We start from the raw sequence: 27433 nt of genomic DNA, 5'->3' as shown, positions 1-27433 counted from the left end.
ACTCGGAGATGTTGGTGACAGGTCTGTTTGTTTTGAATCGAGGGGCTATGCTTGTCTCCTGTGGGTAGATAATTTCACTTTTCTTTTACAAAATCCAAGCAGGTTTTGTTCTTTTTCTTTTAACTGTGGCAGGACAGTGAGGAATGCCAGGGCTTGGGTCAGCCAGGCAGCAGGATGAGTAGCAGAGGCAACAGCAACGCAGGTCTCAGCTTTGCGCTTAGCGCTTGCCTGCATTTCCAGGTATGTCTCCTCCCCTCCAGGAGTAGAGGAGTCAGTGGGGGCCCTGCTTCCCACAGGACTGTGAGTAACCCGGGACAGAGAGTGAGCCACATGGACAGCAGAGGCGGGGTGTGTGCATGGAGCTACTGTGACTTCTCAACCAATGCACCTGCTAGTGAAGTGGTATCTTTGGCTTCTGTTATTTCCTTGGGTTGAAAGGATTGCTGTCCATGCCTCCCAGGAAAGAGATTTTTATTCTCCAAAAACTTGGATCCAAACTAGATGTAAACTCTCTATCTGTAATCACATTTAATAGATTTTACTGATTTATATTTGCTCTCTAATGAACTTTAGTTCATCCAAGGATGACTTTGCTGAAAGCAAATCACGTTCTACCATGAGCGGGAAAAAAGAAAAAAAAAGTCTAATGAAGTATTAATGAACCTCATATTAAGCAGCAGGTTCTGTTCCAACAGCTCTAGGCATTCAGACAGGTACATTTTTAATCAGCTGTTGATTCTTATTGAAAAATGTATGAATACAGCTTTCAAGAGAGGATTACACAACACGCTTCAACTTGCTTCATTAATTACTTTTTTTCCAAAGGAACAGCAGAAAATTGCTGGCAGGGAACCTTGGTGAACCAAGTCCATGGGCCGTTAAGAATGGATTAAATTTACATTTATAACCTCATTGATTCAAGACTTTTTCTTTCTTTTCTGAGGCAAGTTGAATTGGAATTGTTATTCAGAAATCGTTCTTTTCCTACAGTGAAAGTGCTAAGAAGAAAGAACACATTATTGGATTTTGTTGTTCTTTAATACTGAAAATGACAGAGGGAAACAAAACCAAGAAAAGCTAAGCCCATGTATTACATGCCATCAGGCACAACAACACCTCTAGTTATGCTTTTGTCTGGTAATGAATAAATTCTACTGTCACCTGCTTTGGCCATTATTATTAGCATTTAATTAAGAGACGGTGGTCAAAATGAACTATGTGACCAGATTATAGTGTCCTACACCAGGAGTCCTGAGATATTTAGAGAAGACAAGAGTAGACTGCATTATTCTACCTCATTGTGGAAAATATTTTCCACTTGCAGGTTCAGTTGCATTAAGATTTCTGTTAACATAGTCAAGGTAAAACCTTGAGTCAGGTTGTATGGCTCCTTGCGGGGATTAACAGAATAGCAGCACCACTCACATGTTTATGAAAGTAGTGCAGGTCTGCCACCCTATCACGGTTTTCCTCACTCTTCCAATTTTTAGTTGGAATGCATGATATAGTTTGGAGGTAATACAGTACAGTTTAAGTTTTCATCCAGCAACTAATTTAATTACTGCCTTAAATCCAAATCTTTTATGTAAATTCATACATAGTCCCACCAAGCTGTTGCCTTGCTGATGTGTCTAATCATTGAAACGTGTAAGCACGCATCTAGTACAAAATATATGCATTGGTTTTTGTATAAATGGGATTATTTGAGTGATTAAAATTAAGCTCATTCTTAAATATGTTTCAGGGTGACACCTAGTCCCAGGGATAATTCTGAGTTACTCTATTTGCTTATGGTTGTATCTGAAAGCATACTTTAATGCAAAGGGAGTAATTTTCCATATTTCAAAGAAGTTAGTGGGATCGTGCAGCCTATCATTAGGTGCATGGTTGCATCTACTGAAGCAACTGAATTCCTATTGTTCTTATATATTCAGAGTTCAGATTAACTGCTTTGGAACTCCTTGATCTTTCTGACTGAGGCCAACTTTTCTATCAGAGGCACTGTAAACCACTCAGTTATATGCAAAAGTGCCTTTTTGGCACATCATTGAAAATATTGACTTTAAACATTAACTGTTCTTAAGGTATATAGTCCAACAGTGATTTCTTTTAGTGATAGGAATAGTTTTGGCTCATGGTAGAAGGATGTTTTGGCAGAGAGCAATGTGATATAAATACAAAATGTGACCATAATTTACGGTTTGAAGAATGTGTGACATTAACTGGACTAATAGAATTAAAGATTGCAGTAGTATTACTGTGGGAATATAAAATATAGTAAATTTATTTCGTCAAAATTATTATATGGTGCAATGGATATTTTGGTATTTTAATGATCTTGACACAATTTTTAAGACAGATGATAAAGCATTATTAATCAAATACACAATAATATTCATTAGAAAAATTACATTAGAAATGCATTGAGGGCGAAAATTACATTTACATGAACAATATAGGAAAAAAGGACTGTAACAAACTGTACTGTTGAATAAATAATTCTGTGATGGGGAAAGAGTTTTGTTTAAAAATGAAAGCTGCAATAGAATTTAACCTGTCTCTTTCCAGTCTTTTCTGAGTGCAGATCTACATGAAGTTCTTTGCTGTTAGATCCAGTTACTTTTCTGAATTGTTCAGGCACGTTGAGCAAAAGGCCATAAGGACTGTCTGCCTGGATCACACCAAAGATCAATCTAGCCTGAAAACCTAGTTTCATGAGGGAAAGAGAATAAAATTTGGGACAAGACTTAGTAATAGTCTCCCCAGCATTCTTTCCATCCCTTTTGTTCCCCCTTTCTCTTGCTGCACAATAATTTCAGTGAACAGCCACTGGGCCAAATGTGGCCATGAGAAATAATGAACCATCATTCACCAGTCACCTCTCTTCATTCCCTTCGTGACTTTATACAGCATCACACTCCCTCTCCGCCCTGGTTTTTGCTTTTCCAGTCTGAGTCCTAATCTGTGTTATACTGCTTTGGAGAGAAGCTGCTTCATTCCTCGGATCATTTTTGTCACCGTCTTTCTTATCTTTCTTTTTTATTAGACTCCTTTTGAAACTGGATAATTATAACTGCGTGCACTACTCAGAGGGTGGCCAGACCATGGACATGTGAAGTGCAATACTGGTGTCCTCTACTTTATTCTCTATTCCTTACCCAATAATCCTGCTCTTCTTTTTATCTTTCTCATCACTGCTGAGCCAACATATTCAGAGAGCTATTGATGGTGTCTCACCTTTTGCTGATTAGCAGCTGTTAAATAAGAGTCCATCAACCTGTATGTAGCCTGAGAGGACTTTCCCCCTTGTTCATGATTACATGTACATGAACCGTGAATTTCATCTGCCATCTGAAATATCATTCAAATCCTCAATATTAACAAACATTTTGCAGTGCTTTGCAAATTTCTTCAGGTTTAACTGCCCCAACTAAGTGTGCCTCACCAGCAGTATTTGCACCTCACTATACCCACAAGTAGTGTGTCCTTAGGGATAGCTCCGCAGATCTGCTTGCACTGTGAAATGACTTATTCCTACCTTCTTTCTTAATCTTGATTCCTCCTCAGCCCTTATCCAATGGCAACTGCATCTCTTTAATTGTTCCATGAGGGTCCTTACAGACAGTTTTATGAATATCCAAGTGGTTTTACCGACAGAGTCATGTTCGTGTCTCCTTCAAATTTGTCCTATGAGGTATTGTTTCTTTTCAAAAGTTTAAGCCTGAACAGGCCATATTTATCCACTATTTCTATTATTTATTGGTTTGGTTGTTCTTTTTGACCAGTTTACAGAGCTTAGCTGTCAGGCTGGCGTATAGTTTTCAGGATCACACCTGAAGTTTATTTTAAGAATTGTTGTTGCCGTTGGTGCTTTGATCCTTCTGGTGATTTAGGGTGTAGGTTACTTACTGTGGTTAATAGTTCAACAGTTCCACATATGAGGTCTTTTTCCAAGTTTTTTTTGATAAATACCATCAGGTATCTCACTTTGATACCATTCACTTCATTGCTCCACTCTAATGTTTCTTTTATTAGATCATTCCTTCTTTAACTTCACCTTTCATAGTGTTACCTGCAGGGCCTCAGCCTGATACAATTTATTGCTTAGTATACTGTGCCCTATTCTGTTTAGCCTTCATGGAGTCAGAACCTCACAATATGAAATTATTCAATTGCTTGCAGTGTGAGTTTTTATACAGGCTCAATATAACAGATAAAGGTTACCCCAGGCTAATTGAATATTATACTGAATATCTGCAGGTTTCTTTTGTGAACCAGGCACATTTTATTTGAACTTCATTTTTAACAGCTTAATGATTATGTTTTTGAATCAAACATATAAAAAAGTCTCAAGCAGACAATATGGCTTGAGGAAAACTGACAACTTTTGCTTTCCAGACAGTAAATGATTCCCTTACTGTTATTCAGTCAGCTCCTCCTGGCCTGATTCATATTTTGGTACTCAAATAATTTCACATGTGCATTTTAACCAGCTTTCTCAGTGAAACTCATATTTCTCAACTGAATGTTACTTTAAGTTGAATATCAAGAAGTTGGAACTCAGGAGAGAGAATACATTAAAGAAGAGTGGACTAATTACACACAGCTGTAGGTATTTCAAAGCATTCAGAGTTTTTGTAGTTCTGGATTTGTACTGACAGAAAGAGACACAAAGGGAAAAAAATCAGAAGTTGCAGCTCTACCTCCCTCAGATTAAATTTTGCAGCTGGAGTCTTGTTAGTGTTCTAGCCTGGGACATGTGGAAAGGCCTGTGTTCTCTGCAAGCCTGACTCTCCCAAAGGATCTTATTTTCATATCATTGCAAAGTTATAAAAGAAGCAGGAAAAAGAGCAAACTTAATAACTGTAACCCCAAGTGCAATAATGAAGTGTTATTTTTGGCTACTGTTGTTATGTGGTTACACATATTTCGGTTTACTCTGATTCATTGTATCGCTTAGCCGACTTTTTCTTTTAGGAATGTGTCATAGATTGTGCTCTATTTAAATCATAGTTATACAGTCTGAAATACCACTAGGTTAAAAAACAAGCTTTCTCTGATTTATGCAAACTGGGGATCTGATTCAGTGTGTTGAACACAGTGATCAGTTAGGGTAAGCAGGAATAATACCATGCTTTTCCTCTGAGATTTAACTTCTCACAGGGTGTAAGCTGGTATTTTCCTCGTACACGCAGAATGTATTTTTGGGAGAAAAAAAGCTTCTGTGTCTCCTCTCCTAGATCTACATGCAGCTTCCCTTCTATAAGACTTAGTCATGCAGCATGTGCAGCATGATCCACACATCCCAGCCCCACCAATGTAGACACAAGCAAGGGGGCCCACAAAGGGAGAAGTCTTTGTAGGCATCTTTCCCCTTCCTAACTCTGCAATCTGTGATGTAATACAGTACAATTTCCTTCAATTCCCCACGCAGTCCAGACAGTCAGGATTGCTGCTTCTTTGTTCAGTGATCGAAATAACTGGTTTGTTTTCTTTGTAAAATAGAAATAGTCTTTTGTCTTTGACCTAGATATCCGTTCCTATAATAAGTTGCCCTTCCAAATAAGTGGTCTTGAAGGTATTTTAGCATAGCCCTTATAGTTAGGCTCCTCAAGAGAAAGAAAATACAGATATTATATTGATTTATTTCCATAAATGACTGTTTCAATATTTATACAACACAGCAATTAATTGTTTGTGTAGGAATATCAAAGACAATTCAGCATAAGAAACTGAAATGCCTAATAACAGAATATATTCTCCTTAGAAGATATATAATCTTAAATACCTTTCACTTGTTTTACAGCAGGCTCTGGAGGCTCTGGTCTAGGCACCCCGCAGTTACTCTTCCTGTAGAAAATTAGGAAATAACATCTATCAGTAAGTTAGAAAACACTATATGTGACATTCAGCTGAAAGATAAATTTTTTTGGTTTTAATTTTTGAGTGTGATTTATAATTGAGCCAAGGTAAGTCCTTTAATGAGTTTTCACTGGTGAAGATCGGAAGTCGAATGTGGGCCTCTAATTTTATCTTTTCATAATTTATTGAAAGCATACCACAGTAGTTTCTGCTAACTTTTGCTGTTATTAATACAATGGTGCGCTCATATGAGCATATGCTTTTGTCACATCAGCTCGAAGATGGAAAGCAGCTGACTGTTAGAAGAAATTGCCAAAGGAAAGATGGGTTTCTGCCTTCGGGCTGTGTTTAAGAGAAGATAGCTTTCTGAATTATATTTCTTAGTGAGATATGTATTTTCAGCTATGTATTACAGAACAATCAGCTTAAACTGAATGTTCTGCTGGTGTCATACAAGCCACCCCTGACCCTAATGGTATAAGCCTGTGGTAGAGAAACAGTTTAGCTTGCCTCTTTATCAGGGTTTACCGGTATGGTTTCACTACAGTGCTAACAACAGCAAATGTTTGCAACATAAGTTAAAGCGAGCTTACACCTGCTCATAATATGCCATGTGGATAAGCTGCTGAACAGCCACGGTGCAGCAGGTCTGAGAAAGGCCATTTCTGGGCATTAGGGTTTATCACTGTACTTAGCTTCTCAGCTGAGAGTTTTTGTGAAGGCTCTGGTTGCACAGTGGTGGTTTCTGTCCTCTGAGTTCTTACTCATGAAGGATTAGAATGAGACTAAAATGCATCTTCAGTCTTAGTAACAGACCTGAAGTTTTGGCTGGCTCTCTGTCTTTAGACAATGTGGTAAAGCACTCAATAAGGTTAAAAGCCTGTTTCTAGCCTCTTAGGGCCAGAAGCAAAATATGATATAAATCTAAAATCAGTCCCATAAGGTTAGCACGATTTTGGTTCTGTGCACAACTCCAGTGAATATACAACAAAAGCTCAAGAGCAAAATAAGGCCCTTCTTCGCGCTCAGATTCAGCTGACCTCAGTGTCAGTCTGCACCAAAATAATTTGCTCAGTGAATTCAGACGACTATGCTCAGCTCAGCAGGTCCCAGGCATATTTCCCTGACTACTTTATTCTAATTCTGAGTTCATACCCAGCCCATGGATCTGCTCCAGACACCTACAGAGAATGAGCTCTTTGATACAGCCTGTGTCCTGCCGATTGATGTACTAGCTCCAAAGTCCCTGGCTTCTCCTGCACAACTTAAAACCCAGTTACAAAGCTCAGGTCTACACAGGGAGCTGGAGACATCTAAAGCATCTCCCCCTTGGGCAGAGAGTTTTATGAAACAAGCTGATGGGAAACCCAGGTATTGGTGATATGGTGAAATCTGAATCAAATGCCTCACTGAGGGCTGCAAGGAGGTAGTGGTGCCTGCTGGGGATGAAGGGCTGGAGTCTGCTGAAGAAGTGGACAGCTACCACCTGCCATCCCAGACAGAGAAGGGTTCCCTCCTCCCTCTGAGAACCTGACTCCTGAGGTAAGAGGAGATGGAGATGGAAAGGAAGACATGGGGAAGGCTTTGGGAGACTCATCAAAAAAAGCAATACTGACCCTCTTTGTTCAAGATCCTTTTATCCAGGGCATTCTCCTACAGGTGCTCTGAACTTAGCACTCTCGGAAAACAGACATTTCAGACACATCAAACCTTAAACAACAGCATCATTGCTAGCATCATTGTGGAAGAACTCACTCTTTTTTTCTCTGAAATTAAGCCTTTTCCTCAAGTTGAATTATTTAGAAGGTAGTTCAAGACTGATCAGGCTAAAAAGACACAACTCAGCATGGGGCATCAAAGCTAGAAAGGGAAGCTAGATCCTGGTTTTAGAATTCAGGGCTTTAAATGTATTTTACATTAGGCAGATTTGAAATATATGGCTAAAAGGACAATGAGAACAGAGACCAGAAACCCACATACTTTCTCAAAAGAGACTGCTGTAACCACTGATTTAAACAGTCATTCTCTCTGCTTTCATCAGCTTTCACAGGAACAATCCTGATAGTGCTCTGCCTACCAAATCAAGGCATAAGGCATAAGAAAATGGGGTTCTGAATCCCACCAGGCAAAGAAGGTATTTTCCTGTATAAATACTCTAATTACTAAGCTAAAATGTAAAAGGTGTTTCACATCCTGCAACTTCCTCCTCCAGGAGTTTTACAGCAAAACAAAGACAAGTTCCTCACTGAATTTTAGAGGTCTGTCCCTATCAGATGAGACGCCACTTCTGCCTTGTCTTTGAATACTGAGTGGCTAAGGAGTAAGTGCCAAGCTGCTCACACTTAGGCAGATCGGAGCATGGGTGTTAGCTGAGTACTCACTGTCAAAGGGAAGGACAGCTATCAAGTGTATGCATCTACAGGGCTAGGGTAGTTAGTAGAATTACTGCCTGAGTAGAGGTTTTTAGGATAGTGTTTTGGGATTCAGGTCACTAAATAGTGTCCAAGTCCTGGATTTCGGCACTTTTTTAAACCTAGCACTTTGTTGTAATTGTCAAATCCAACAGGTTACAAATATATGTATCAAGAAATGAGTATATCCAGTGGATAGTACACACCTTTATTTATTATTTGGAGATGCAAGAAGTCTGTAGTAATGATACAAGCTCAGTGACTGTAACAGTTTCTAATACACGTAGAACCAATCTGGGTCATGTTGATCCACATGTAGATCTGATAATAGGCATATCATGTATAACTGGAAATGTGGGATCAATATTCTATAGGCGTTCATTCAAAGGTATGAGAATCACCTGAACAGCAGAGAAACAATCAGTTCTTTCCAAGACACCTTTCTATGACACCTATTCTAGGCTAGAGATGATATTACAAACCTGGAGGGTAAGGCATAGAGGTGCAGCGAATTGTGTTGTGGCAGATGTATATGTATGAGCACCTGAGCATTTGAAAAGCAAGAAAAGGAAGGCATGATTTGGTAAGAAGGCATCTGACCAATTGACAAATTTATCTCTGATTTACCCATGGGAAATTTGCTGTTATTGGGGATGGAGCTAAATAGCCTTCAGTGTTTACATCATTTGTCGGAGGTTATTTATTATCATGTCAGCTTGACATTTCTTGACAGGTTAATCAGGCCCATAGTCTCAGTGAGACTTTAATAGTCAGAAAGCAAAACAAAGCAACTTTATTTCAGTGTGCTTGAGAACCATCAATGGAAACGCCAGGCAGACAGATGTCAGAAGCTTTTAAATTTAATGAGTCACTGTGGCTCATTAGCAGCTTGAGAGAGGCTGAAAGGACCATTCCTCACCCAGATGGCCTACAGTCCTGCATATATGATTGGGCCATGTGGCCCAACACAGAAAATTAATGGGAAGTTAGGTACCTATACTTAGGCCCGACCTCTCTCATACTTGAACTTTAGAAAATGTAAAGTATTATTTCTATCCATCTGTACTTGGTGATCTTCATTGACAGTAATAGTTCAGGTATTTTGAATACTGGAGATTATTTGGAGGTCAGTTTTTCAGTTTCAAATATCAAGCAGTTTATTTATGATATGCACTAATTTATATGGATTCAAATTTCTTAGAAATTGTTTCCAAGGATTAATGGAAATAAGTCTTTTAAAAATCTGAGCTTCAGAATCTGTTTAAAGGACAAAATTGTTCTGCTTAATCTTGTAAAATCTGCTCTGTGTACTGGTTTGATTTAAAGACGTAGTTAATGTCAACTAATTTATTCATTCATACATTCATTCATTCAAAAAGTAAAATACAGCAACAGCAAATCTTACATATCTCCAGCCTAGTTCTGCAGATCATGACACATTTTAAATATAATTTCACACCCAAATGAATATCTTGAAATCTAGATTTTTTAAAAACTGCATTAATTAATTAGAAAAATGTGGTGAAGAAAATTACTAAAGACACTCATTATTAATAGACATACTGTTATTCATAGACCTGTATGAGAAAATAAGCAGGCCCATACTGAGTCAGTAACTGCACAGGTAGCTCAGTATACGTCTCCAGCAGCAGACTCCAGCTGTGCAAGAAGAGCGTAAGAAAAGTACAGAACAGTCCTCTCCTAGGCTTAGTTGTTTTTGGTCCAGGGGATTTCCTGAGTTATATATGTTTTTTTGGGGATTCAGTGATCATCAGAGAATGTCTTTTCCATTTGTTTGTCCAGCTTGTCCTTAGCCATCCATAAACTTTGCACCCACAGCATCCTTTGGCAAGGAGTTCTGTTGGCCAGGTGTCTGGTGTCAGACATTTTGTTTTATTTGAATCTCACTCTTTAATTTCTTTGGTATCCTGTACTTTTTTGGTTTGTAAGAAAGAATGAGCAGTCAAGCCCTATCCACTCTGCCCAGGCTGCTGTAAGTTTGCAAATATATTTATTCTTCTATTTGTTCTTCTATTCCCCTCTCACCTCCCCAGCTCTCTCTTTTCCAGACTGAATCCAGTTTACTCAGTCATTCAGATTCATAGAAGGTATTTTATTTATTTAGCAGAACTGAAAACTACAATGACCATAATTAGTCACAAAAAGTGTGTTATGACATTTTGTATTAAAAACAGTGTTTGGGATGTGGGAACATAATACAATGAAAAATATTTTGGGAGATAATGACAAGTGTTTCCCTGTCAGCTTTATTTCAACTCTGACTGTCTCAGAATTTGCTTCTGTCACTGGTTTAATAAGGCATTCTTCCCAATCTCACCCTCTTTGAAACAGTCATTTTTTCATCCTGAAAAGAGAGAAAAAAAGATGCTGCTTTACTTGCTTTTTTTTTTATTAACAGTTCCAATATAGTTGAAATATGTTGAGTATTTAGGGTAATACTATATCTGAGTAATAAAAACATACATTTCCTTTTTTCTTTCTAAGTACTACAACCATTGCACAGTGAAAATGAGGAGAACAGAAATAAAAATAATGTTCTTTTGGGGACTAAAGGATGGAAGAATATTAAACTCTGTTTGCTTCTTATCCAATTTTTTCCTAGGAGAGATCCAGTTGAATGTGGTTTTGTCTGTAATTTTAAAAATAGTAGAAACAAGACCTGGTCTGATGCCAAACAGGAATGACTATGGCACTGAACTAACATTCGGATTTGCAGAAATCCCCTGCCTAAATTTGAGATGTCAGTCTAGATTTAAGTTTTTTTCTTATTATTAAAAATGAAGTGTTTTAAACAAGTGTTTATATCAAGCTTCTATTTCAGTTAAATGCAAGAGGGATTCCTTTTAGCTGACATTTATCTCAATGTTCTTAGATATTTATATTGCACAGGGAAGCATGGCTGGCTTTTAATAAACCATATTCCATAATCAGAAGTAGTGAATGAATAATTCTTAAGATTAACTGTTTCTAAAGAATTTAGCTTTGTTTTATGTTCAGAGAACATCTGTGAACAGATCAATTTCTCTCTAAATTATCTGTAATTCAAGTCTATTTTATAATGATCCCTGAATACGTTACTCTATTGATGGACTGCAACTTTACAAATTGAAGTGATGCTGCTTAGATTACATGACAGTGCTGATAAGACATATGGTGCTTGTCCTGTTCCCTCATTAAAGGAGTATGCACAGACTTCCAATCTTAATGCCCTCTTAACTTATATTTAAATTTGTTTTTTGAAATTATGTATGAATGTGACTTTGAAATCCACTTTCCATGAACATGAAATGCAATCACTTGCATATGCACAGGAAGTAAATCCAAAAGGAGTATGAACATAACTAAAGCTAATTAAGTAAATCTTAAAAAATGTCAGTAGAAAATCTCTGATATTATTTGCCCAGCTTCTAGTTGAAGAAGTAAAGGGACTTTATGTAAATATTATTGAAAGGTGATATCCTCTCTTTTTGCAACATAGACACAGTGCTCATTGTGTCCTGATCCAGCTGCTGAGGTGTTCAGGACTTCTGCTGCAATTTCTATATGGGGAAAAAAATGTCTTTCACTCAGGGGACACCTGCTTAAGCATCCATCCCTAAAGATTAACAACCACTGAAATTATGTTGTATGTAGAACTGTGCCATACACTCATTAAAAAATTACATTTGTACAGATGTGAGTAAAACTTCATTCAGGTTCCTAAAGGTTTCTGTATTTTTTAGCATCTGAGGAGAGTATTTTTTTGGATGTACCCACATATTGTTTTGAAGTTAAAGATCACATAGGATCAGCCCCCCTCCCCCAACACCTTTTCCCTCTAAGTTAGAATTTCACCTCTCAGTTCACAGCTTGGTAATGGTGAGGAATTGATGGTCTTTATTTCTGCTAACTCCATTTCTGGGGAAAGTGCAGGTAGTCATGCACTTTAAGGTGAGTCTTTTGGTGGTCGGAATAGTGCTTCCCTGGCACCCTCCTGTTGTGTGACCATGGGCTGGAGACCACCACTCGACTTTGGAAGAGATTACTTTCCTCTGCTGGGTACTTGAATAGAGACTAGTCTGCTTTTTCTTTTGCCCTGATTAATTCACTCAGGAACCTATGATACTCCAAATCTTAGGTTTAGCAGAGGCCATGCACTGGAGCCAGTGATGTGGAAGAAGTGAAAGAGTCATGTATTCCAAAATACAGGCAGCCCTGGCTGCGCAGAGTGTTAAAGAGATGGCGAGGGGCCAGAGATAACTGGCTGGGAGACAGAGGTTGCAATTCGAATGGGAAGGAGTAAAGGGGTAGAAAGAAACCATGCTTGAAATCCAAGAATGAATTTGCTTTCTGTGTCCACGAGGAGATCAGTCTGAATGCCCCTCAGCTTTCATTGGCCTGGTGTTACATGCAGGGCAGAAAAACCTCTGTCCCTCCAAAGCCTGTTTGTGGCAGGGGGCTTGAGAGCAAAAGTGAAGGGTGCCTGTGCAGAAATAGAGGCTGAGGCAGGGACACCATGTACCACACAGTAAGTATGCATACCCTAATCACAGCCACATCAAAACCAATCTGCCTTGCGTCCAGATGTGTACAGAGGATATACACTGCCTGGGTTAGGTCCTATGTCTCTAGACTGTTGTCCACTGACCTTAGGAAAGAATTAGCTAGCTGATCCAGGACAACTGAATAATGCAGTTTGGGAGAGCATGTAATTACACCTTGGGTGCTTAATTTAGGGCAGAGAAAGTCCAGCCTGAGGGACAGCAAATCCGTCTTTTCCCTTAGCAGTTTGTTTGAATGGCTTTATTACCCGTCCCATTTAAAAATCTATGGTGTAATATACATCTGTTCTACCCTGATGAAAGCTGTTCATTCTCTTAATCTCCCTTAGATCTGTCTTTGACTGCAGAATTATACCTGGGTAAACTCTGATATTTAATGCTACCATGGTCTCTTTTTCTATTCCTAAGTGCTTTACACGAACTGTTATCTATTGACTGTTTGATAGTACTGCAGAACTAGGACTCCTCCATGCTAATGAGTGTTTCATAGCCTCTATATGCTGCCTAAATGCTTACAGATCCCTCATTATAATTCCTACCTATCTCCCTGATTTGCAAATTGAAACAAAGAAGAATGCTTAAGATACATGTTTTATAATAGAGAGAACAACTTCAATGCTTTTTCACCTTCTGAATATAAATATTTTGGATATGATTTTCATAGATGTTGGCACCCACTGACCCACTAACTCCAGTAGGGATTGTAGATCGATGGTACTATGGAAAGCTAAATGCAACACACAAAAGTGTGCACAAATGTAAAGCACTCAAAATTATCCGTGAGGTATGAAAATATAATTCTGAGTACATCTGAGTCATCTACAACACTAGTGTCAGAATTAATAATAAATATCAGGATTTTTCCCAGCTCCAAGGAGGCTGCGTAGACCACAGTTTCTTCCCAGTGTTAGTACATTGGCTGATTGACACTCTTTCCAGCTTAACTTGTGCTGAATACATGCTGAAGCATATTTAACAATTTTAATGTTCACTTTTTCAAAATGACTGCATCTTTCAGTGCATTTTCTGTTTGGAAGTACACAGTGAGGTAATGGGGCTAAATGCAAACTCAATTTTTCTCTTGTACAATGATTTGTTTAATGATCTCCTAATAAATACAGCAGAAACTCTGAAAGCTGTCAAACCAATGCCACAGGGCATGGCAGCACTTGCCCATGCTATGCCTCCTGGAATGTGAAAACATGAGTGTCTTGACTGAGAAGGCACATGCATCTGCTAACTTTCAGAAAGGAGAAGGACAGAGCTCTTCAGAGATTCAGGAATGCAAATATCATTCATAGAACCATAGAACCATAGAATCATAGAATCATTAAGGTTGGAAAAGACCTCTAGGATCATCAAGTCCAACCATCAACCCAACACTACCATGTCTCCTAAACCATGCCCTGAAGTGCCACATCTACATGTCTTTTAAATACCTCCAGGGATGGTGACTCCACCACCTCTCTGGGCAGCCTGTTCCAATGCCTGACCCCTCTTTCAGTAAAGAAATTCTTCCTAATATCCAATCTAAACCTCCCCTGATGCAGCTTCCCTCAACCTGTCCTCATAAGGCTTGCTCTCTAGACCCTTCACCAGCTTCATCATTGCAAACAGAAAAGTGATAGCACATGTTCAGACAATGACCACGATATCTTGCTTCTTCTAACAGTTGATGATTTTTTGCTGGAATAATATTCACCAGACTTTCTAAAGAAGCTGCTGAAAACATCCTTTAGAAAAGTCAGTCTTTTTTGTGGCATGCTTATTGTAGAGCTGATGTAATTTTTCCAACCAGGTGAACTCAGGAAAAGTGCACAGAGGATAATGAAGAACTATACCTGTATGTGATCTAACTCAAATATTGTTTAATACTGTCATCTATAACCATCCTTGGTAATTTATTTGCAAATTTAGTTGTCTGGACATGTTTGTGTGTAGGATTCAGTAATTTCACAAAGGTCATGTTATATGAGAGTCTTCAAAATATCAGAATTTACTATTGTCCAACCACTGATCTAGTAAAATACTTTTAAAATAGGTGTTTGGTGCAACTAAAGATGACAACAGTCAATCCCAATCCATTTTCCACAGATGGTAGAATTTTTAACTCTCTGGTCCTAATGCTGCTAGTATTTGCTGACAGTTGTGCACTGGCTAGCCATGCACCAGTGCACGAAGGACATTGCTGACTGTTTTGATTTTACTACAGTGGAGATGGGTATGAACACCAGCGTAAAGAAAACAGAGATCCTGTTCCAGACACAGCTTGTGTCACCAGTGTACCTTTTAAAATACAGCCTTGAAATCTCGAGTCATACTTGGCAATCTTGGCAGCATGGTGTAGTTAAATTCCACTTCTGATGACAGAATCATAGAAATTATAACAAAACCCAGACATTTTTGGAGATTAAAATCCATGCCTCTGGAATGAGAGAGATGTTCAGCATTAAATAAATGCATTCCTTGAATTCCATACACTTCTTGATGAGATATATCCAGTGATTTTTTTGGCCAGTAATAGTTGTTTGGGGTTTTGTTTTCTTTTCTTTTGTTTTGTTTTTCTTTCCCCCCAGTCAATTTATAACAGCATGGCATAGGAAAGGCTTGAAAAAACTCCACTGGTGTCTATTCAGTTTGGGATTTCTTGGACAAATTCCCCAAATAATTTCCTGTTTATTATCTCAAATGTAAGATTCAGCTCCAGGTTAAGACACCTAAGTAGAGCTGTTGGCAACTGAAGTACCTAAGCTCCCATAAAAGTCAATAACTCTGTTCTATTAGTGGACTCCAGAGACTTGCAGCTGACCACCTGTCAGAGGCAAGAATTCAGGTACCTCAGCTTACATATCCACTGCTATTTTAGGTGCTGATGGTATTTGAGGCATCTGCAAAAGGCTTAGAAATGTGACCAAAAGGAAATCCTTTTCTGGAGAAGCATCTGGAAGCTCAGTGGGATTCCTTGTGACATTATTTTCATGTGGTACTCAATACCTAGATTCACACCAGAAAGCAGACGAATGCAGCAAGGAAATTTTTTCCATCAGATTTATAAAATAATTCCAGTGAATTTGCTCCATTAAGAACCAGAGAGTCCTGAATCTGCTTGATGATTGTATTGTTGAGTATAATGTTTGTTATATAGAGGTCTGCAGACATGATCTATAAAGATACTATAAAACATTCTTATATTGATGACAAGCTTAGGATGCCAATTCCACAAGGAAAAATTCGGATCATCTGGGGTTTTTTTGCTGCTTTTTAGCTCTTGTAGCAGAAGTATATTCAGAGTGTCTTCCATAGTTAGATTTAGAAATGCTGTGTTGAAAACCGCTCTACATTTCTTATGACCACTATGATGTTTAATAGTAATGCAAAGAAAAGCAGCCTCAGTGCAGTATTAGGGTGACATAAATGTCCAGACAGATCCAGTGACAATAAAGTCAAGAGGGAAAATTAATCAATACCATTCAATGCAGCTTTCGGTAGATTTTCTAGTTATTTGAGTTTGACAGTGTTTCCATAATAACAATTTTAAGTTTCCAAGCACTTCTTTTCATGCATTAGGAGCCACAGAAATTGTGGGTTATATGCATGGTAGGACTTTCTTATTTCATATCTACAAGTTTCCACAGTTAATTACAGCACTTTTAATATTTAAGAATAACTGAAAAATCCTCTTTCCAAGATATAAAAACCTGAAAGCAACATTAGTAATGTGATGTAGGCTTGGCAACAACATGACCAGTCCAGCAAAGTATCAGTCAGCTATTCACAAAAGCTCATTTCTGCCCCTTCCCTGTTGTGTCAAATATATCTTCAGCCTTTTCCACCTCCCACTCCCCCAAACAGATGTTTTTTGTAGCAACCCTGGAAGGTCCCCAGATTCAGGCTATTTTGGACTGAGGGAAGGAGTAAGCTCCAAGTCTTGGAGTGCTCACAGAGAAGGCTCTGCCAGACACAACCTCCTTCTTCGTGCAGAAGAGGATCGATCTCAAGCACCCTGCTGAACAATTGCTGGGAAATCTGACACAGGAAAAGGATTCCCCCCTGGAGAAAGCCAACATTGGCAATTGAAGGCTATGTGTGTTATAAACAACATCCTTAAACCAACTGGGCTAAATAAAATTGTGTTTCTGAGTCCCTATGTGGGGAAATTAATAGTAGATTTATTTGCAATAACATATACCACTGACAAGACAATGCTTGACACAAGTCTAAAATGTGTTGGATATATTTATGGGCCGAATTTATACTTTGTAAAATCACACAGAGCCAATATAAGATGTGAGCCAAGCTGATTTCCATGAGATAATGGTCTCACCCAAAGCTTCCAAATTCCTGGTTTGTTATGGAAGACTTTGAAGTTAAATACTTTTTACATCTTTTCTTCTCTTTTTTTTTTTTCAGTAAGTAGAAGGAACAATCTCTCATGAGGAAAATGGTTTTACAAAAAGCCAGTTTTGATTATTTCTTAGAAAAGGTTGAGCATATTTTTCAGCTCTTTAGTTGTATTAGATGGGCATAATAGAGAATGGCCTTGGTAAACAGTTTTTGCTTATGAGCTGTGGCCTTGAATCATCTTGTCATGGCTAGGGCATACGGCTTTATAAAAAAATAGCCTTTCTTTGCTGCATTGCTGAGAATACATAAAAGCTTTGTTAAGTTTATGGATGCTAAAGGAAATTGTTTTGGTTTTTAACTTGGTTGTTGAGACATGACCATATTAAAAAGGTGGCCCGAAATATTTTAAAGTGTTGCCAACTTTCTTTCCCTTTTATAGATTACCAAGTATTTGCAAGGAATTTAAGGAAGGAGAATAAATAATATTACTTCTACATAGCACTAGGTCACTCATTCTATTTTACACCAGACTTTGGGAAACTCTTTTGATTGAATGCCATTAAGGTTATTTGGACCAGAAGCTATAGTCTCTGCCAGTGGAACAAATATGGTATTTTATAAGAAATGCTGAGATCTGTCTAGTGTATTTCTAATTGATATTTCCAGATCTTTCCATACACACTGTGTCTATGTTGTTAGAGGTTGCCTGTGGAAAAGAATACTTCACATCCAGAATGGCTAATGAACTGGGCCATTTCAGGTTACCTTATAATCATTTTTGTCAAACTTTCTTGGCAGTAGCACTAGAGCATTAAAAATCTGCTAATGCAAAAGGAAAAATTTGACATTTGGAGTAAGATTCTTCCAATCCAAACACATAATCAGTTAAAAAAATGCAAGCTTGTCAAGAACTAGATAGCAGACACTTGGCTTCAGAAGCTAGAGGTGATGCATTTTGCTTATTAATTACCTGTGATATAAAGAAATTAATTATGATATGACGTACCTTTTCCTTCTTTCTCTCTTTCTTTTTCTTTTTTTTTTTTAACTTCTCCTGACAGCTTTGGTATAGTTTTGTTAACTCACAAGTCAGGATATAACTGGACCATGAGCTCTCCTGACTGGAAAGTCTAAAGAGAGTTTAAATGTAAGGAATGTTCTGTGTTTCTTTAGAATCTGCTTGTTTCTGTTGCAAGGCCTGCAAAAATACTCAACCACAGTAATAACTGGCCAGAATAGTTCATACATGAAAATCCAGTAGGATTTTGAATTTGCATGGAGTGCATTATGCGGGTGAACTGCCATGTTTCAAAATGCCTTTAGAGACATCAATTTCTGTCTGAATGTAGTTTTGGCTATTTTTATAAAGTGTTGATGCTCGATAGTTTAAGTTAACACACTGGTGATTTCATACAGAAATACTAGAATCAGGAGATCGTAGCCACCAAAGACAGGTCTCCACAGCTCACATTGTGAAATTGTCTAGAAAGTACTTCCCTATAATTTTTACTAAAATAATTTTCTGAGTGAAACAGAAGTGAAGCAAAAATAGTTCTGTTGGTTCAATTAGCTTTTACAGTGCTTTACAGTAAACCTGAAATTACATCAGAGTAAGGTAAACATATTTCCTTTATCACCCTGATAATATTACGCCATGGAATTTGTCACTTGAATAAATCCGTAAAGTACCTGCTTGTAATGCCAGAGTGCTCTCCGTTGTAGCATAGTAAATAATATTCTAAGAATCCAAATCAGCTGAGATGAAGGTCAGTGTTTCCTGTGAATACAAGCCTGGATTTTTTTTGATGGAATTAGGATTTGGCTATTCCTTGTAACATGAGTTTTAAGTTCTGTAAGCCAACAGGAGTAAAAACAAAAATAAGGCAGGTCCAGCTCTTTCAGTAGCTGCACTTCTTGAGCCTCAGCCTGAAACATCCCTCATTTGTATGAGTTTCAGTTAAGTTCATTTGTGTGCAGGAAACCTATAGACTCTTACCAGAGGTGTTAGAGGAAGCACGATCTCTGCTAAAAAGTGGGTTTTCGCACTTGAAAAAAAATAGACATTGTTGATGGATGATTTACTGAGGCAAATAAAAATATTACTCTGTAGGGATCCCGGCGTGCAATATAAGCTATGACTGTCAAGAGGGCCCAGCTTTTTTTAAAACTGTAGGCAGGATGCTAATTCTGGCAAGCACTTGCTGGTCCTGTGAGAGTGAGTCATGCATCACCTGCAGATACAGTGGTAGCACGTGGGACTAAGTGCCACTCAGCCCCAGCTTCAGCTCCCTATACTTGGTGCTCTCCAAGAGCAAGGCGTGAGCCCTGCTTCCCTCATTTCTCTATAAAAAGTGCCTTCCCTTGCTTCTCTACAGTGCTAGGATCAGCTTAGTAGTGAAAAGAAGTTGTGCAAATTCAGGCAAATAGGCATTTCTATATAATAAAAATAGCTCAAATATTTTACACAGGAATCATGCACCCACTTAAATTTTGTGAATAGAATACACTACAGGCTGCAAAATTATGCTTTTAAACTTATGACTCATTCCAGGATAGTATCAGATGTTCGTGCAGATCAGCAAAAGAAATTAAGAAAAAATGTCCCCTTACAGTTCTAACTTTCTCCCCACCTCAGTACACACTGAGATGCAAGATAATTCTCTAACACTGCAGGTGAATCACTCCATACAATGTGAGGAAATACAGGCAAATACAAATATCACATGAGAATCAAGTATGCAGGTAGAGTCAAGAGTTTGGAGACTTTCTCCTGGGAACAAAACATTTATATTTTAGTTAAATGACTCAACGCAATGCTGGGTCAGATACAACTTGTACAATTTTCTGGATGTATGAAAAAGCACCACGTTCTTGCCTGTAAACACAGCATTAGTAAGATGCTGCTAGTCTTGTCCTGATGACTAGACTTGTCGAAGGATGTGGAATACTTCAGAGTTCAGGAGAGGGCTACAAAGTAATCAAGAGTCTGGGAGAAAAACCCTTCTGCTGTGAAGCTTAAGTGGTTTAAGGTGGCTCTTTTTGGTTTAATCAAAGAGAATATAGAGAGGCAAACCAGTCACTGTACCAAATCACTGGCAGGCAGAAAACAAGTCTCATATCTTTTCAGTCTGCTTTGCAAAAGCTTCCAGGACCTGGTGTCTGAAAGCTGACTTTTGACAAGTTTACCCTATGAATAAGGTCCAATTTCCTGCTGATAAGGGTAGAAGAAACCTTGAAACAGCTTCCTGGGGTGACATTGGAAGGACATTGTTTGACTTCTTTGAAACTAAATTTGATCTCTGTAAACATTCAGTATGATACAGATAGTATCTGAATGGCTGTGGTTTGTTTGGGTTTTTTTTTGGTTTTGGTTTTTTTTCTGAGAGGCAACCTGTAGCGCTTTTCCTTTTCTTTTCCCAGGCTCAACTTCACTCCTCCTTTCCTGATTCCTATAATGCCTCTTTCCTGAATGGCAGCAGGGGATGAGGAATGAGGGTTGTCAGTTCATAACAGCTCATCTCTGCTGCTCCTTCCTCCTCACACTTATCCCTTGCTCCAGTGTGGGTGCCTCAAAGGGTCATCATTCCTGCCAGAAAACCTGCCCCCGTGTGGGCTCCTCTCCACAAGCTGCAGTTCCCACCAGGAGCCTGATCCTGTGTGGGCTCTCCATTTGCCTGCTCCAGCATGGGGTTCTTCATGGGTTGCTCTGTGGATATCTGCTCCACCATGGACTTCCATCACCTTCAGGAGCACAATCTGCATGACTATGGTCTTCTCCAGGGTTTATAGGGGAATCTCTTGTCTGGCATCTGGAATACCTCTTCCTCTTCCTTACCCAATGATCCTTGTGTCTGCAGGGCAGTTTCTCTCACAGTTTTCCTCACCCTCCTTCGCCAAGCACCATTTTACCCTTTGCTAAACAGACTTTCCTTGAGGCGCCACCATCTTGGCTGTGGGGCTCAACTGTGCCATGTGGTGGGTCTGTAAGGAGAGGCCAGGGCTGCGCCACAGCCCCCTCTAACAGCACTGGGGCACCTACAATTGATACACTTTCATGGTGGTCTTCTCTACTCAATGGTAGAAGAAACAGTGCAGAATGACCTGAAAAGCAAAATGAAGAGCCAGTTGCAGGCCTGTGGTCAGCCTCCCCAGCCATCTGGTCCTGGTCTGTGCAGGTCGCTCCCCAGAACTGTAGGAGGCAAGACACTGCTGGATCCACTCTGAGACTGCGCAATGAGGGGAGCCTTCAAGGCCCAGGAAAAATTCTGCTAAGGATTGTGTTCAGGCATTTGTAATAAACATAGCTAATGCTGAGGAAGACCTTAAAAATAATCTTACCGAAGAGCTAAGTGGAGTTTGGGACCGGGAAAAAAAATTTCCCTCTGGTCAACGTTCTCCAGGAGCTTTTGAAGAGTGTCTCTCTCTCCTGCACCACCTCTCCCCACCTGTGCACAATGTGATATGTTCTGGAGCAAATAATTCCTACCTGCTAGTTCCTTTCCAGCAGAAGGCCTTTAGCATCAGAGGTACTCTTCTGGTTTTTGTTCATCACTGGTGTGAAGCCTTCTAGGCTTTTGGGACTAAAATGCTTATGTTGCTCCTGGGTCACTGAACTCAATACAAGGATAACTAACTGCAATCCAATCACCTGTGACATAGAGGAGGTCAGTGTAGGTTTTCTATTCATCTCTTCTGGCATTAAACTCCATAAGAAAGTGTTTTGAAATGGTTTCATTGTCAACCAAGCACAATTGCTGACAGAATAGGATCAGGCAGCATGATGTTTTCATACCACATCATTAAAAATATGTGACAGCATGCAATTAATTTTACACAACCCAGTGAGCACCAGAAGCTAGATACCTACTTTACTTGCTACTAATTTATGTTGCTTTCAGAATGGAGCCTTGGAGACAACAGGCTCTTTGTCACAATGCCAGCACGTGTTTGAGATCAGGCTGCTAAGGGTGAAATAATATCATGGTGGCTTATGTGTGCAAATTTGATAACGCTGTTGCTTTCAAGTCTCCCACAATATACTGGTATTGCTCCACAGTGCAGCATCCTACAGCCCCCCCAGTAGGCACATAATCCAGTGTACCCCACAGTAAGGATGAATTTTTATATCAGATATATGAAGTTGTTTACATTATATCATATATCATTGCATCTCCCAAAGGAATCTCCCCAAACACGCTGAAAAGACACTTGTCATCCTAAACAAGTCCAAAGAGAGTCCACTTCTCAAAATAACTTTTAGTTTAGGGGTTTGGTTTTTCATGTTTATATACATACCATGAGAGATCAAAATCAGAATAAAATTACTCAACTTTATTGAAACAAGAAAAAATAATCACTTGATTATTTTTTTTTAAACTCTGTGAGAGACCCAGAATGCTTTATTTTATTCCATTCTAGAGTGGGATTTCCAGTGAAATAACAAACAGTGCTAAAAAAACCCAAATCCTTTGGGATTAAACTGTACGTCTTCAGCCAATCTGTGTTTCCTTCACGTTCTTCCCACTCTTTTGCTTTAAAGGTTATGCAGACAAAAGAAAACAAAACTCTTTTAGTTTTATATCTGATGAGGAAGTTACCAAAAGCTTAGTTATCTGACACAGGTGGGCTGGTTTGTTTTTAAAGAGGATAGATAATCTTTAGGTATGGTGGTTTGAGTGCGAATGTGTCCAGAAGAAAAAAGCAGTGTGAACTATCCATTGCCCCTCTTTCAGTGGCTGTGCTGAAAATGCTGAAAATTGAATAGGAAAGGAAAAGTGAAAAAGAACTTCAGGTATTGCAGGTTCACAAGCTTCAAGCTTATCAAAGCACTGCAATGACTAATTTGATGTAATAGCTAAAATAAATTAAGAAGATATTGCCTGAGCAGCATAAGTATGGTAAAAAGTAAATTGTGTTTGCTCTAATTTGGTAAATAGTATTTCTTTTGTTATGGTGGTATTTGGGTAGGCATTATAAAGGTGAGCTGTGAAAAGTTAATCTTTGGAATTTCCTAGTCTCTGTGTTAGCAATTTTACATGAAAATATACTTTTCCTTCTTCTTTATCATCTCAATAGCAGGTATCTCCTTCAATAATAATATATAATCAATGAAACAGACAGGATTTCCTTTAAACAAACACAGGTTTTTAAACTATTCTTCTTCTGTTTACATGTACACTAAATTAAATTGCCTTTGATTTTAAAAGATTTTGTGTAAAACTTGGTTTTATTTCAAAGCCCACATATGAAAGGCCTACCTTGGAAAGCACTTTTAGAAAAACAGTTTTATGCAGATCACTTTGCAAATACTCAATGGCAAGTCAAGGCAATTGATGGTTATTGCTTGTTAGAATACTACAACATGGAGGATTTGGGGGACCCTGTGTACATTGTCTATATGTGCACAGTATGACACTGTATGGTAGCAACTTCAGTCTTGTTGCTGAGGCTGTGCAGAGTCACTTTGCACTTGGACAGATCAATACAGGGTGCACATGCAATAAGTTCCACATAGCTGGTGTCTGTCTTGCAGAAGTTGTGAGTTTTGGGGATCTAAGAAAGTTAGGGTCTAAGTCCTACCCTTGATAAAGGCTCCGCAAAATAAGAATGGGATTCTTGTTATCTCAATGCTTTCTTCTTTCCGAGAAGCTTTTTTAGACTGAGAAGCCGCTTTAAAAAGTGTAGCATAAATCATTGAACAGTTGCCATTGTCAGCCTGAGTCTGAACCATTAGCAGAATGTTAATTATGAAAGTGACTAAAATTAAAAAGAATCAGAAGAGAAGAAGTCAATTAAAGGCAGGAAAAGGCTAAGTGTAATCTTTCTTTTTTGTTTATTAAATGCTCCTTCTTCTAAGTAGGTGGTGAAAGAGACTAATTTATTTTTCCTTTTTTTTTTTTTTTTAAAGTACAACCCTGGGTTTCAGGCTATTTTATATGTGTATATAAGTTGATCAGCAACTGGAGCAGACAGCATTTTGCTTGAAAAAATGAAGAGAAGTTTAAAAAATGTAACATTTAGCAAATGTCAAAACATACTCTGGGCCAGGTTCTCACTTGGTGCTGCTGGGGGTTAATGCCTTTGATGTCATGGAATGGTTCCCATTTCCAGCAGGTGTACTCCCAGCCCACTAGCCTAATGTTTGCACCATATACACCATAGAGGAGATAAAGGAATACTGAGCGAGCTTTATCTATTTACCTAAAGTAAAAAAAGCTGGTTTTTACAGGTGAGTGCTATAAACTTTCTGGTTGAGTGCCTGTACTCAAATAAAAGGCTACATTGTTTGCCCTGTTCAGTATAGTCTGTTGGATTATCAGAGCTGGTTCACTGTTTACCACAAATACAGTGGGCTTTGTACTTATTCTGACCTTTGGTTCAGAATTCATCCTTTGAAGTGTTCATGATTTCTCTAGATTGGACTGAAACACATCCTTTGTGTATAGACTGGCCAAAATTCTTGCTTCAAGTATTGCTTGACGGTCATAATATAGGATGTTTTCTGGTAGCAACAGATGAATTGGCCAACACTATGTCCTTAAATGCATGAAGACAACTTATATATCTACATGGCTACTTCTCAAGACATCCCCAAGGCCCAGCTGCCACTGTAGTTGTAGAAGTATGGGGCTCAAAGTAGCTGAGGTGCTTTCCTTATTTGTCTCCAGTAGTCTTATATTTGGGAAGATTAAATTAAATGAACTGGCTCAAGTAATTCAGGAGACTTCCAGATGACAAATCTATGGAAGTAAAATTAACCTGTATTTTTGTAATGTATAACCTTCTTGACTTGTGTGTTACTTTTCTCCCTCATCCATGCCATAAAGTAGTTAATGAAATATTCCTCTTATGCCACTGTCAAAGCCCACACTGCTTTCCATTCTGAAACTCCTTTCCGACGGCTCCTCTTATTCTTCAGCTCTTGCTGTTCTTTGTGCTCAGTCCATGCAGACCTCAGCCTCTGAGCAATCTATTGTTTCCTCCTATGACTTTTGCTCAATGCAAACTCAGTTGTTCATGTCTTAGTTGTTTTTTCTATGTCACCATGTACTCAACAGGACCTCCTCTTTGTTGTTCAGTTTTCCTCTTGCATCCTTTCAAAACTACTTCTCAAAATCTGACCACCACAGTGATTAGTGGACCACCACAGTTCATATATTTCTGAGCTAATTGCTTATCCATAGTGGGCTGCAAACCAGCTTTGCGAGAAGGGACTCTGTTATATTGCCTTTTGAAGTGCTACCTTGCATACTGTACCAGCTGCCTAGATAGCTAATTCCTAAGCTCTTGCTCTTGCGATTTAGAGTAGGTGGGTCAACAGTACAGGGTCCTAATGACATGATATAAAATACAGTTTTTAAGCGCATTGATCTTCATCACGATTACTTTTATAAATAACCCTTTGAATTTGCTGTTTCATCTTTGTAAATCACCACCTAATTACCATGGTGATGTGTGCCATGGCAATGAGGCGTTAAATAGTAGACATTGTGGAGCATTGTTTCCAACATTACAGCAACAGTTTACATCCTTTGAAATTCCAATAGTTATATGTGAGACACTTCACTACTTCTTCTCAGTGCCTGCCTATAAATTTAAGGCCTCTCTCTCTTATCTTGGTGCACGGTGATACTTTAGGCAGCATTATTCCAACCGCTTCTTGGGTATCTTTGACAGAGATGGAAGAGCATCCTTCGCTCCAAAGTTTTCCAGTGGTAACCTACTCTTGCTCTACTGATTTCTATGTGTTTGAGCCTTTTTAGTGCTTAGATAAATAAAACCTTTGTTTTAAAGAGTCTCACGTGTTTGGTTGTTGTTTCTACAGCCAGGCGAATGACCAGGAAAAAGAAAGAAAGCATTCTTTCTGATCCAGAGAAATATTTAGGAAGCTCAGAACTGCCTAAATCCCTTGGGGTTAAAGAGAAACAAGAATAATAACTTCTGCAGTGGAAAAACTCTTTTGGTATGCGTGTCCGTATTTGTTTGGTGTTGTTTGTTCTTCAGACTTTTAAACCATTAAAAACATCCTGGTCTGATAAGATTCTTGTATTCACAAAGTCTTCAGTTTGCAACTGCTTGCTGCTGAATTTAAAAGCTGGAAGAAATTGCAACAGCCATGCTCTACATTATCTCTTTGCATTCTACTCATATAAGATGGAAAGAGGTTCTTCATTTATACCTTAGCAGGCCGTATTGTATATTATCATATATTAGCAGGGAGCATGGGGACTGCTTTTCCTTGCTTTTGATAGACAGGGCAGATTTATGAAAAGTGGAGGGTGGGGGGAAGTAGGGAAGATGTGGGCCTGCTTACCCATTCCTATACACATGTACACGCAAGGTACAGCGTGGTACCTTGTTAATCCGTGTCAGATACAATCTCTGGACTGCTTCTCCTGCACTGGTGTGACACAGCAATTGTCAGTTTTGCCCTGGGTGTCTACCTTCTTTACACTCTCCCATTAGGTAAAAACAATGAGTTGATCCCTCAAGCCTTCTCTTCTCCAGGCATAGCAAATCCAGCAGTCTCAGCCTCTCTGCATGCATCCTGAGCTCCAGCCCCCTGATGAACTTCATACTTCTCTGTTGGATTTGTCATAATGCCAATGACTTTCCTGGACTAGATACAGCGCTCTAGATTTTCTCACAAGCATTAAACAGAGGGGGAGGAACACTATTCTAGACCTATTCACTATGCTTGTACTGTTACAGTTCAGTATGCAGCTGGCTTTCACAGCCGCCAGGGCACACTGCTGGCTTATGTTCAGCTTGTTGTCCACCACGACCCCCAGCTCTTCTTCTACAGTACAGCTCCCCAGACTGTCAGCCCCCAGACCTTACTGACGCATAGGGTTATTCTACTTCAAGTGGAGGATTGTTGTCTCTGAACTTTGTGAGGAGGCTGACGGTTGGTGTCTACATCCAGCTGACATCTCAGTGTATAAACTGCTTCCCCATCTTGCGGTTGTCAGCAAAATTACTGAGGGAACATTCTGCTTCATCATGTAGGTTATTCATGGAAATGTTAAACAGTATTGACCCCAAGGAGTGCCACTTGTGACCAATCTCGCAGTGCTAAGGCACATCTGTGTGGTGTCAGACCCAATGTGCAGTACCATGGGTTTTGACATAGATGTCTTCACCTATGAAGTTATGCTTTTACAATCAATGAAGCGATTTAATTAGCAGTTGCTTAAATTAGATCTGAATCATCTTTTAATTTGCAGTTATTCAATAGAACATGCCTGGTCATTC

The sequence above is a fragment of the Phalacrocorax carbo genome, chromosome 3 (assembly GCF_963921805.1).
Source record: "Phalacrocorax carbo chromosome 3, bPhaCar2.1, whole genome shotgun sequence".
NCBI lineage: Eukaryota > Metazoa > Chordata > Aves > Suliformes > Phalacrocoracidae > Phalacrocorax > Phalacrocorax carbo.
The sequence above is the reverse complement of the archived record's forward strand: the minus strand, read 5'-3'. Positions refer to the sequence as shown.